The sequence below is a fragment of the Saccopteryx bilineata genome, chromosome 3 (assembly GCF_036850765.1).
Source record: "Saccopteryx bilineata isolate mSacBil1 chromosome 3, mSacBil1_pri_phased_curated, whole genome shotgun sequence".
NCBI lineage: Eukaryota > Metazoa > Chordata > Mammalia > Chiroptera > Emballonuridae > Saccopteryx > Saccopteryx bilineata.
Window position 1 is genome coordinate 236,635,757 of NC_089492.1, and position 12,836 is coordinate 236,648,592.

General features: G+C 45.7%; 1 long non-coding RNA gene across 1 annotated transcript in view; it reads left to right on the forward strand.

The window, feature by feature from the left end:
* The window catches only part of LOC136329030 (uncharacterized), a 73,400-nt gene extending 65,240 nt beyond the window's left edge, over positions 1-8,160 (forward strand). The window contains exon 6 of the long non-coding RNA XR_010730135.1: positions 7,714-8,160. This is a non-coding gene — a long non-coding RNA (uncharacterized lncRNA). The remainder of the gene's footprint in view (positions 1-7,713) is intronic.
* Positions 8,161-12,836: the final 4,676 nt, after the last annotated feature.

Sequence of the window (12,836 nt, forward strand, 5' to 3'; positions counted from 1 at the left end):
TCTCCTGTGTACCCTGGTGTTGGGCAGATAGAGTATATTATGCTCACTTTGTTAAATATGACGCTGCCCACGTGATATTAATGTGTGTTGGGGTGGGCTAAAGGCAGGCAGAATCCTTGTAGCCTGGGGCTTGGGTTTGGGATTAAGCCTTTCCTACCCTTTTTGATGTGGGGTGGTACAATCCAATCATGCCTCAGAAAGTGACTTTGTATTAGAGACTTCCCTATTTTGTATACTGGATTAAGGGTTTGGATTTCTACACTATAAAATGGGGATGAAGCGGAAGCTTGGGCTCGTGGTTCCTGAGATTAGCATTAGGAGAGCAAAGAAAGGCCACATGGAGGAGGCCAGGAGAAGCAGCCAAGATGGTGGAGTGCTGAGTGAGAGGCCAGTTTGTGCAGTTTGACGCTGGAGAAGGAAGGAGATGGGGAACAGAGGTGAATAAGTCTGGTGAGCTAGAAACCTTTGATTCTAGGAAACTCGGATAAGTCAGTGGCTTTGTGAGCACTGAATGTGATTGGGTTTTGGAGCCCAGTGTGTATTTTTACTTGCCCGCCGGGTGCAAGCTAGAATTAAAGACTATGGCCCATCAGTTTTTGGCTCCGTTGTTTCTTTACCGACTGTCCGAATCCAATGCGAACCTGCATGGGCCGGGCTGCTGTGATAGTGGCCCTGGCCCTGGCTCCTGGCTTTACACCTGGCCAGGAATTGAACCTGGGATTTCCACATGCTGGGCCGACACTTTACCACTGAGCCAACCAGCCAGGGTTGTAGGTCCTTGCTTTTCATCACTTTGAATATTTCTTGCCAATTATTTCTGGCCTAAAAGGTTTCTGTAGAGGAATCATCTGATAGTCTTATGGGAGCTCCCTTGTAAGTAACTGACTGTCTTTCTCTTGCTGCTTTCAGGATTCTCTTTTTGTTTTTAGCATTTGCCATTTTAATTATGAAGTGTCTTGGTGTGGCCCTCTTTGGATTCCATTTGTTTTGGACTCTCTCTGCTTTCTGGATTTGTGTGTCCTTTTTCTTCACCAGGTTAGGGAAGTTTTTAGTAGTTATTTCTTCAAATAGTTTATCAATCCCTTGATCTCTCTCTTCTTCTGGTACCACTATGATGCAGATGTTATGCTTCATGTTGTCCCAAAGATCCCTTAAACTACCCTCATTCTTTAAATTTTTTTTTCTTATTTGCTGCTCTGAGTGTATTTTTTCTACCTTGTCTTCCAAATCACTGATGTGATCCTCTCTACCCAACCTACTGTTTATTCCTCCCAGTGTATTTTCATTTCAAATACTGTATATTCTTCATTTCTAATTGGTTCTTTATTATGGTTTCTATGTCATTTTATGTGCTGTTGTAGTTCTCACTAAGTACCTGGTGGTTTTCACTGAGTTTCCTGAGCATCCTTATAATCATTTTTCTGAATCTATATCTGATAGGTTGCTTGCCTCCATTTCATTTAGTTCCTCTTCTGGAGATTTTGCCTATACTTTTATTTGGGGCATGTCTCTTTTGTCTCCCCATTTGGCTACATTTTTGTGTTTGTTTCTATGTATTAGGTAGATCTGCTATGACTCCTAGTCTTGATAGGGTGGCCTTATGTAGTAGGTGTCCGGTGGTGCAGTCTCCTTGATCACTTGATTTGGGTGCTTCAGAAATGTCCCTTGTGTGTGTTATGTGGGGTCCTCTTGTTGTGATTGAGTCTTGATTACTATTGGCCTGTTCATACATGGGCTCTACCTTCAGGCTTGTTGGTTGTGAAGCTCAATCCTGACCATGGTGGGTGAGCTGCTGCGCAGGTGCTGACCACATAACGCAGAATTCGCCTCAACTGGGTTTGGCCTGTCGAGCTCTCCTTTTGGATGTGGTGCTTGTGAAGCTTATTTGATCCTACTCTGATATTGCCTGAATCTGGCCACTGGGTATGTTGGTTTTGGGCCTCCGAGAGGGTTTCTGTTGCAGGCCAATGTCAGACATTATTTGTGATTGGCCCTGGACAACCTGTTTGAGGCTACAAAGCTGGGCCTGGGTATGTGTGGGAAGGACCAAGTTGTGCACCAAGGCTGGCTATTACCAGCACCATGCCCAGAGGCAGGTCAGCAAAGTCCCAAGGCACAAGATCTGACTGCCTGTCTCTGCCTGCTGGCTGCCTATTAGGCTCAGTCAGTGAAAGAGCCTCTGGTGCCACTCGAGTTGCATGAGGTAGATTCTTAGTGAGTCACCAGGTAGGGGCAATTGGTGTTCACCAGATTGATACAATTTCAAGCTCAGTGCCAGTGCTGGGTCTGAGGCCACTCAGCCAAAGTCCCTAGATATACCAAGTCTAGCTGCCACTGGCTGGGGGCTTGATGAACACCTCTGTGGTGGGGCGGGGTCTCAGGGAGTCAACAGAATGAGTCCAGCATAGTTTATCAGGCCCAAACAGACCCAGATTTGGCCATATGAAGAGAGGGTTCTGCATTGCTCAAGAAATGTGTGCAAGGAAGAAATTAACCCTGTTCTAGAGCCACACAACTCAGTCTGTCCCAGATTCAGGCAGAAGTATCTTTATTCCTACAGAGGGATAAACAAACAAAATTCAGCCAAAGTGCTGACAGAAGATAACAAAAACAAAATGGAATATGGAAGGTAGCTTTGAGTACCAATTTAGGCCTTGTGACCCAGTTCAGAAGTAGAGATTGTAACGGTACATTTTATGTTAATCAGTCACTTACCCTCTCCACCAAACCCCCTACTTTAAAAGAAAAACAATGGGTCCTGGTCGGTTGGCCCAGCGGTAGAGCATCGGTCCAGTGTGTAGAAGTCCTGGGTTTGATTACCAGCCAGGGCACACAGGAGAAGCACCCATCTGCTTCTCCACCCTTCTCTTTCTCCTTTCTCTCTATCTCTCTTCCCCTCCCACAGTCAAGGTATCCACTGGAGCAAAGTTGGCCCGGGCGCTGAGGATGGCTCCATGGTCTTTGCCTCAGGTGCTAGAATGGCTCTGATTGCAGTGGAGCAACGCCCCAGATGGGCCAAGCATCGCCCCCTGGTGGGCATGCTGGGTGGATCCGGGTCGGGCACATGCGGGAGTCTGTCTGTCTGCCTCCCTCCTGCTTCTCACTTCAGAAAAATACAAAAAGAAAGAAAGAAAGAAAGAAAGAAAGAAAGAAAGAAAGAAAGAAAAAGAAAAAAACAATGAAGATTGTAAGGTGGTTAGCAATGGGGAAGGTCATGTGAGACACCAGACCCAGGAGCTCGGTCTAGAGCTGCCCACATTCATGTGCGCCAAAAGAAATTTCCCAAGAGTCCTTGGGAAAAAAAGCAACTGTTTGTCAGCCAGTGAGATTTCACCATGTCATATTAGCTCGACCACCTTAGACGGGACCTTTTAAATATCCCACATGCGGTTTCATCTGCATGACTTCCCTGGCCTCTGTCCCCAGGACCAGGGAACATCATTGGGCGGGATGCGCTGTATTAAATAAAGCTTTTATTATTCCACACTTCATGGCTATGCCCCTTCCTTCTTCCTCGTGGGGAAAAATACCTTATATTTGGTGCCGAACCTGGAGGAGTCAGAAGTCCACAAGGACTGCTCCTCTCCCCTTCCCCTCTGAGAAAGAACCAGGACCTCCGACCTTCCACACATTTCGGCACACAGTGCAGTAAGTTGCCTGCCTCCAGCTTCCCCTCAGTTCTTTCTGCTGAGACTCCCTGTCCGAAACTGCAACTGCATCAGGGACCTCTTTTCCATTCCATTCCGAGTGCATGTGTGCCCATGCAGATGTCCCAAGCACATCTACTTTACTTATCCATCCAGTGGCCAGAGCTTGAGTTGCAGGATGTCAATTCTCAACTCTGACCACTCCGAGGACTGAGGGCAGCCGTGGGGGCACAGGAATCTAAACTTAATCCAAAAACACTCCTGGAGTTGCCTTATCCGAAATCTCTCTCTCCCTAAAGAAGAAGAAACTGTTCTCCTCCACTGTGGCCAGGCCACAGAACCCACTGGGTAATGGAACCAGATGGCCTCCTGAAGGGACTTTTGGTTTTAACACCCTCACCAATTTAACTATCCCCAAAAGAACTGGGAACTGGTTGGAGATCCCTTACATACAGGGCTTCTAGTTATTCGCGCTCCTGTCCTAATCTCTGTGCCACCTGTTCTACGTGCAGGCCCATTTTTTTTAGGCCAGGAAACCTCACCTAAACCCTCTGCTCCAAATCTTTCTTCCTTCTTCCGACTCCCAACTCTCTCCCCCTCCTGCCTGACCCCGAGGGGTGCCCCTCTCTCAGTACCCCTCTCTGGTCCCTCTGCAGACCTCTTTTGCTCAGGTCTCTTCCCTCCAAGAGCTCCCTCCCCTCCCTTCGCAGGATCCTGTTTCTCATTCACCTGCAAATACCAGTCTCTCTTTCTCCTCCCCTGCTGGCCAGGGGCCCCTCCCTTCTCCACTGTGTTCTTAAGCCCCTCCTCCGTCAGGCCATTTTCAGCCTGCCATTGGCCCTTACTCCGGTTTGCAGGATGCCCAACCCTAATCTTCTTACAGAAAGGCTTGGCCCTGTCCTGCCTCTGGCTCTGGTGTTTTGGGCAGGATCTGGGTGTTGGGCTCCCCAGGAGCCCCCTCCTTTTATTCTCAACCCCCAAACCCCTATACAAGGCTTGTGAAGATGGCATTTAAAGTTTTTAATGGTCACAGCTAATAGGAACAGGCCAAGGCTGTTTGCCAGACCTGCATGCAGCAGAAGGTAACTCTCCAAACCCAGACTCTTGTGGCAGCCCTGAAGCTGGCAGAGCAACAGGGGCAAGGCATAGAAAGTGCCCGACCCAAATCCAGGCTTCAAAAAGGAACCCCATCACTGGTCCCGGCAGGGCCCCTGCCCGTGGCTACCCACTGAGCCCTGCCCTGACTGCAAATAGCATGGTCACTGGCAGAGTAATTGCCCCCTTTGGGCAGCAGGCTCAGCCTCAGCGTTTCTATGTGGAAGACAAGCTACTCAGATGGGGGGCCAAGCTAGCCAGACGGGCCCATCATTCGAACTCCTAGGCCTCATGGACAGCTGATGCGGCCTGGGCTCGGAGACCCTCATAACTCTATCTAAACCCTGGGTAATGCTAGAGGAGTGGGTAAGTCCATCTCATTTCTTGTGGACATGAGGGTACCTTCTCTGTTTTGCCACACTCTGGACCTTTAGTTCCCTCACAGGTCTTAGTTATAGGAGTAGACGGGACCCCTTCTTTTTCTCTCCGCACACCACCTCTGACATGTAGTTTGGACGGATTCCCCTTCTCGCACTCGTTCTTAGTTATGCCATCGTGCCCTTTACCCCTTCTGGGTCGGGACGTTCTACACAGTCTTGGAGCCACTATTCAGCTGACAGCATCTTTCCACTTACTTCTACCATTCCTTACTGAGGGCTCTCCCACTACTACAGATCACCCTAACCTGATCACACCCCCTATTCCACCAGACATTGTCAATCCTGAAGGCTGGGACACTTCTACCCCTGCACTAGCAACCCACCACCCACCTGTACACATCTGCTTAAAAAAAATTCCTCCCAATTCCCATCTAGACCCCAATTCCCTATTTCAGCAAGTCACCGCCAAAGCCTTAAACCAATAATTACCCGCCTCTTAAACCAAGGCTTATTCATCCCCACGGACTCTCCCTGCAATACCCCATCCTTCCTGTTCAAAAACCTTCAGAAGCTTATTGCCGCCTCATACAAGACTTATGCCTAATCAATGAGGCAGTAGCTCCCCTCCATCCAGTAGTCCCTAATCCTTACACATTACTGTCACACATTCCCTCAGACACCACTCACTTCATGGTCCTAGATCTTAAGAATGCCTTCTTTACCATTCCTCTACACCCTGACTCTTACTTTCTGTTTGCCTTTACTTGGACTGACTCGGACACTAATGCAGCCCAGCAGCTTATACGGACTATCCTACCCCAGGGGTTCAGAGACAGCCCACACCTGTTTGGACAGGCGCTGGCTCAGGATTTAGCTACATGCAATCTCAAGACTAGTGCTCTCTTAAAATATGTAGATGACCTACTCCTCTGTAGCCCCTCCCTGTCTGCCTCAAGAAGACACACTGCCACCCTTCTTAACTTCCTTGCCATAAAGGGCTATTGTGTCTCCCCTCCTAAGGCTCAACTTCACTCTCAGTCTGTACTCTATCTGGGCATCACCTTAACCCCCACTACCCGAAGTCTCACCCTAAATCAAACTCAGACTCTCTGCAGTCTCCAACCACCTACCACCGCTGATCAGATCTTTCTTTCCTCGGTCTAATAGGCTTTTTTAGACACTGGATTCCCAATTTTGCTCTCTTAGCCAAACCCCTCTACGAGTCTGCAAAAGAGACTCCCACGGGACCTCTCACATCCCCAACACCGTCAAAAGGGCTTTCTCTACCCTTCGAGATGCCCTCATCTTCTCTCCCCCTCTCACTTTACCTGACCCCAGACGCCCCTTCCATCTTTTCACTGATGAAAGCCATGGTAATGCTATTGGCGTGTTAACTCAACCTGTGGGGCCCACATACCGCCGTGGCATACCTCTCTAAACAACTGGACACCACCGTCAAACGCTGGCAGCCCTGCCCGGGCACTGGGCGTGGCAGCTGAACTCACCAAGGAGGGTACTAAACTCACCCTTTCTCAACCCATCACTGTATTCTCCTCCCACAGGCTCACTGACCTCCTTTCGCACAAATCTCTTTCTCTGTTAAGTCCTTCCTGCCTACAAGAATTTCACCTCCTGTTCATCGGAAACCCTTCAGTCACCCTTTTACCCTCTCCCCGACTCAACCCAGCCACTCTACTGCCAGCTCCAACGACACTTCTGGAACCCACCCACTCTTGTACGGAACTAATAGATTTCCTCAACAGACCCCGAGATGGATTATCAGGTTCTCCTTTAAAAGATCCAGATCTAATACTCTTTGTAGATGGGAGCTCTGTACAGGGACCCACAGACGACGACAGGCGACCTACGTGGTGGTCACCACCTCCTCCACCCTAGAGCCCAACAGCTGCCAGAGGGCACCACCTCCCAGAAAGCAGAGCTGATTGCCCTCACGTGGGCACTCACTCTGGCCCAGGGAAAATGCATGACCATATATACTGCCTCTAAATATGCTTTTCTTATCACCCACAGCCACTCTGCCCTCTGGAAGGAAAGGGGCTTCCTCACTACCAACGGCTCCCCCATAATCAATGCTACCTTCATTTCTAAACTTTTGCAGGCATTACAGCTTCCTGCTAAGGTGGCTGTGGTACATTGTAAGGGCCATCAAGCCTCTCAAAATCTGGTGGCCTTGGGAAATTCTCGGGCCAACACGATGGCTCAAAACCTCACCCTGGGAGGGCCCCCCCCCATTCCTCTCATGTTCCTTTCCACCTCCTTGAAACCTTCCTACACTCCTGAGGAAGAGCAGACCCTCCTGCCCTCCTGTTGCTCCTGTCCCTCCCACCAGGACCTGCCGCCAGAGTGAGCTGAAACAGGGAGCAATGCTGTTCAGTAAGACTGGCCTGATGGGAGAAGCTTCAATCTCCTCAACCGTCTGCGAGAAAAATTAAGCAAGAATCTCTCCTCCTACAACCTGTGTAATTCCTAATGGCAGCCACCCACTCTTACCTGGGCTGTCCCTATCCTAAATCTTCTTCTAATTATCAGCATATAACTCATATTTGCTCCTCTTTTTTAAATTCTTACAGAACCGCATCCGCGAAGTTTCTCAACTCACGGCCAAACAGATGTTCCTCCTGACACCCCTCAAAGCCACCACGTGCCAATCTCCCCCTCCCCATGATGCCCCTAATCAACAGGAAGCAGCCAGATGAATAAGCGACGCCCCTAATTAACACAAAAGATCGGAATGTAAGGTGGTCAGCAATGGGGAAAGGTCACGTGAGACACCAGCCCCGGGAACTTTGGCTAGAGCTGCCCACATTCCTGCGCGCCAAAAGAAACTTCCCAGGAGTCCTTGGAAAAAGAGCAACTCTCCGTCAGCCAGTGAGATTTCGCCACGACATATTAGCTCGACCACCCTAGACGGGACCCTTTAAATATCCCACACGGGGTTTCATCCGCACGACTTCCCTGGCCTCTGTCCTCGGGACTAAGGAATATCTTCGTGTGGAATGCGCTGTACTAAATAAAGCTTTTATTATTTCACACTTCGTGGCTACACCCCTTCCTTCTTCCTCGGTGGGGAAAAATACCTTACAAAGATGGCTAACATTTCAGGTTCAGGTAGACATAGACCATCTTCTCATTACTCCAGGTCTTCTCTCTACCATTCTTTCTCCATCCCCTAAATGCAGTGCATCAGTAGGTGCTCTTGCCTTCTGGTTTCCATCTGGGCTCCACAACAGAGAGCATAGAAGATCAGAGTAAGGAAGGGAGAAGAGTAAGGTCAGAGTATTCATGCCTTTCTGTAGTCATTGTAGTATAAGCCGGCGCCCTCCCTCCACTAGAGGCCACAGGTCCTGTCGTGCAGCTCTCCTGGTTCTGTAATAGCTTTCCTTCCTTTCCCCTTCAAGCCTATTCATGGTAATGGTACTCCTAAATTACTAATACTAGGGTATTATCACCTTTGGCTTCCTTATACCCTGCCTACACTTTTGTAAATAGCTCCTTTATTAAACTGTCATCAAATTACCAAATTTTCACACACAAAAAAATTTCTTTTCTGGAGGGGTATTTATTTTCTGTTGGAAAATCTCTCTCACCTTTTATTCTGGCTTTCTAAGTAACCATTTTGATCAAAAATCCTATTTTGGGGCGTGACCTGTGGTGGTGCAGTGGATAAAGCATCAACCTGGAAATGCTGAGGTCGCCGGTTCAAAACCCTGGGCTTGCCTGGTCAAGGCACATATGGGAGTTGATGCTTCCAGCTCCTCCCCCCCTTCTCTCTCTCTGTCTCTCCTCTCTCTCTCTCCCTCTCCTCTCTAAAATTAAAAAATAAAAATAAATTATAAAATAAATCCTATTTTGGATGTCAAAAGCTGATTTTTAACTCTTTCTTAATTAATTCTTCCTTTAACAGTCCTAATCCCACCCTCTACATATCACCCTCAGGTAAACAAATGGATGCTTCAGCTCAATTAAAAAAAGATGAATGCATGAAACTGCAAAAGAAACAAGTATATTAAAGTTTCATAAATATCCAAGTCACAAATATATATAGAGATATGTATATCTTTAAATAAAAATCATTTGCATTATCTATTGCTATATGATAAATTACACCAAAATTTAGTGGCTTGAAACAATGAATATTTATTATTTTATAGTTTTTATAGATCATGAATTTTGGAAGTAGCTAAGCATGGAAATTCTGGCTCAGGGTCTCTCAGAGGGTTACAGACCAGATGAGAAGTGGCTACAGTCATCTGAAGGCTGGACTGAGGGTAGAGGATCAACTTCTATGTGCCCTCACGTGACTACGCAGGATGCCTCAGTTCCTTGCTGGCTGTTGGTTGGGGGCCTCATTTTCTCATCATATGGGTGGGCCACTCCTCAGGACATGGCAAATGGCTTTCCTCAGAGCAATTAGTCTGGGGAAGAGATAGAGAGAGAGCAGGAAACCATCATACCTATTATGCCCTAGTCTCCTGAAGTCACAATGCTACTTTTGCTTTATTCTCTCCATTAGAAGTGAATCACTAAGTGCAGTCCATACCCAAGGGAAGGAAAATTAGGCTCCACCTTTTAGTGTCCGATAATTTGTGGACATTTTAAATTACCAGAGCATTTAAAATCACTTTTTGCTTCGACATGCAAAAATCAACAACAAACAGATTTCTGGCATAGTAGAGCTCAAAGACTAGTGAGTGCGTGCACATGAAGAGAAGCAATTACAGTACACTGAGATACGGGTCCTGGTTTTCTCCCATGTGACATGGGGGACAATAGGTGCTTAGGGATACACAAGTCAGTATATGTAAAAATGCTTCTGTATATTTGTAGTCAGGAGACAGAATGCTTGTATTTAAATCCCAGCTCTGCCACTGGCTGGTTATCTGATCATGGGCCAGGCAGTAACTCATTTTCTCTGTGCCTCCGTTTCCTCACCACCTCATCAGTCATATGAAAGAATAGTACCTTAACTCATAGGGTCCTGGTGAGTATTAGATGAGTTTGCATGTGGAAAGGCTTAAAAGGTGCGTGGAGCATAGCAAGGGTTAAATATATCAGTTGTTAACTGCAAGCTGCTTCAGAAATGAAAGGTTAATATTCTAGTTTCTGAGACTAGGTTGTCTATCTTTATGCCTGTGTTATTGAAAATGAAATGAACTTCTTTTAAATTTAATTTTTAATAACATCTTTGTATGTTTTTCATTTTAAACATATGGCATCTCTAGTAAAATGTGAATGTTGCTTTTCCACTCCACTTGCCCACTCAGCAATCCCACTTCCTTCCCCGGAGGAAACCACTGTAACAGTTTCATGAATGTTCTTTCAGAAAATTTTCTACTTAATAAAAGCTAGTATTTTTAAACACTTTAATATAAACAGAATTTATATGATACATATTCTGCTACTTTACTTGCCTTTTCTGTTAATAATTTAACAAATCTTTTCATGCTAGTGACTATCACTTCACATCATTTATTTTAATGTGATATTTAAATTTTGTAGGCTAGATATACCATCAATTCTGGAGTTGTTTTTTTTTTAGATTTTATTTATTCATTTTTAGAGAGAGAGCAGAGAGAGAAAAAAAGGGAGAGAGAAGAGGGGAGGAACAGGAAGCATCAACTCCCATATGTGCCTTTACCAGGCAAGCCTAAGGTTTTGAACCGGCAACCTCAGCATTCCAGGTCGACGCTCCATCCACTGCGTCATCAGGCAACCATCGATTCTTAGGAAGCCAATGCCTTATCCATTAGGCGACTGGGGCTTCTGACCATCAATTCTTTAACCATTATTCTATTGATGGGCATCCAGGTTGTTTCCAACTTTTTGTTATTATAAGCTGTTACGTAGTAAACGTAAGCATTTAAACAGAATTTCTGACCTTCAAAGACTTAATGTTTTTATTTAAAACCTGTTACACTCATTGAACCTATATAGTTTTTCCTTCCTTCCTTCCTTCCTCCCTCCCTCCCTCCCTCCCTCCCTCCCTCCCTCCCTTCCTTCCTTCCTTCCTTCCTCCCTCCCTCCCTCCCTCCCTCCCTCCCTTCCTTCCTTCCTTCCTTCTTTCTTGACTTAAAACAACAGAGTATTAATCCTCTCACAGTTCAGGAAGCCAGAAGTCCAAATCAAGGTGTTGGCAGGGTTGGTTCCTCCTGGATGCTCTGGAGTAGAATCTGTTCCAGGCCTTTCTCCTAGTTTTTGGTGGCTATGGCTAATCTTTGGCATTTCTTGGCGTATAGCTGCATCACTCCAGTCTCTGCCTTCTTCCTCACAGGATATCTTTATGTGTGTATCCACAGTCTCCATCTACAGAATATTTAAACCTTTTATCTTGACAGCCAGGAATTTCTCCAGTGTGACTTTAAACTATTTCTCTCCAATTTTATCTCTTAGTGCTTTCGCACAAACTTCGCATCTAAATAAACTGTCCTACTCACTGTTACCAAAACAACCATAGACATTTCTGCCTTCTGGTTTTTGACTAGGAAAGGCTTTCCTGCTCCCTTTGACTTTTCTCTTTTCCTTCTGTAGGGGGAGACCATCGGGTGGTCTGCCCATTTCATAGGAGTGGCTTCCTGGTTTTCTACCTTGATCTTAAGTGTTTCGATCAGGAGTTGGTACCAGACTCAAGTTATGCCAATCACAATCTCTTGCATGAGAACTTGGATTTGAGACAAAAAGCAAAGGTCTCTCTCCAGGCAGCCAGGCTTGGGTCACCATGGGAGCTATGGGATAGTTATCTGACCCATGGCATTAATAAATGCTGTCAAAGCTTGCTGGCAGAAACAGGAAAATGAGACAGACCTACAGAGAGGAGTAGCAACAGAGTCTAGGTGCTTTCCCAAGATAGCACGTGGACCCAATTAAACCCTGCCTTGGCTTCTGTCAGATATGGGCTTGCTAACACTGGTTTTTCCTATTTACATTTATAAAAGTGGGTCATTGTATGTTACTTTAAAGCTGACCCCCAGTTCCTCTAATCTGTGAGGACTTCCTTGACCACACCAGCCTCTGGCCTGAACCCACATACATTGGCCCTTAAAGCCACTCACTTGGAATTTACACCAATCATTTTGGCCCGTTTGTTTCAAAATCATGATTATTCAACACTACTGTGTAAGAGAAATTCTAGATAAGAAAAATAAAGATCAATATTTTTCTTTTTAAAATTTTTAACCCTCTTAAATGGACCTTTCTAAGGCAGATGACAAAAATTACCTAATTTATTAAATTAAGTGCATTACTACTTGTTTCTAGATAATTCAAAGTAAATATGAAAATCAAGTATTTTATGCACAAGGCATAATTCAGTAAGTCTACAGGTTCAACTATCATAATTAGCACCTGCTTCTAAAACAGAATAAAATAATTCCCCTCTTTGAAAACGAAATTATAATATCAGATATGAGCCCCCTTTAATAATGGAAACTGCTTCAATGAAACCAAAGCTATGAAGCAAACCACCTAAACCTGAAGATATTTTCAAATTCTGATGCTATACTATAAAATATGTCAGTTTGCACAGATGGGAAATTGAAGTTTATGAGCAAATGAACTACTCAAAGAGCCTTAATGATCTTTCAATTTGGTTACCAGACACGATTTTATTTTACCAACTTCAACTCTCATGGTACGAAACGTATCTTTCTCTGTTGTTTCCTCATACTTGTGTGAAGAGATAAAATCTCTCTTGCTA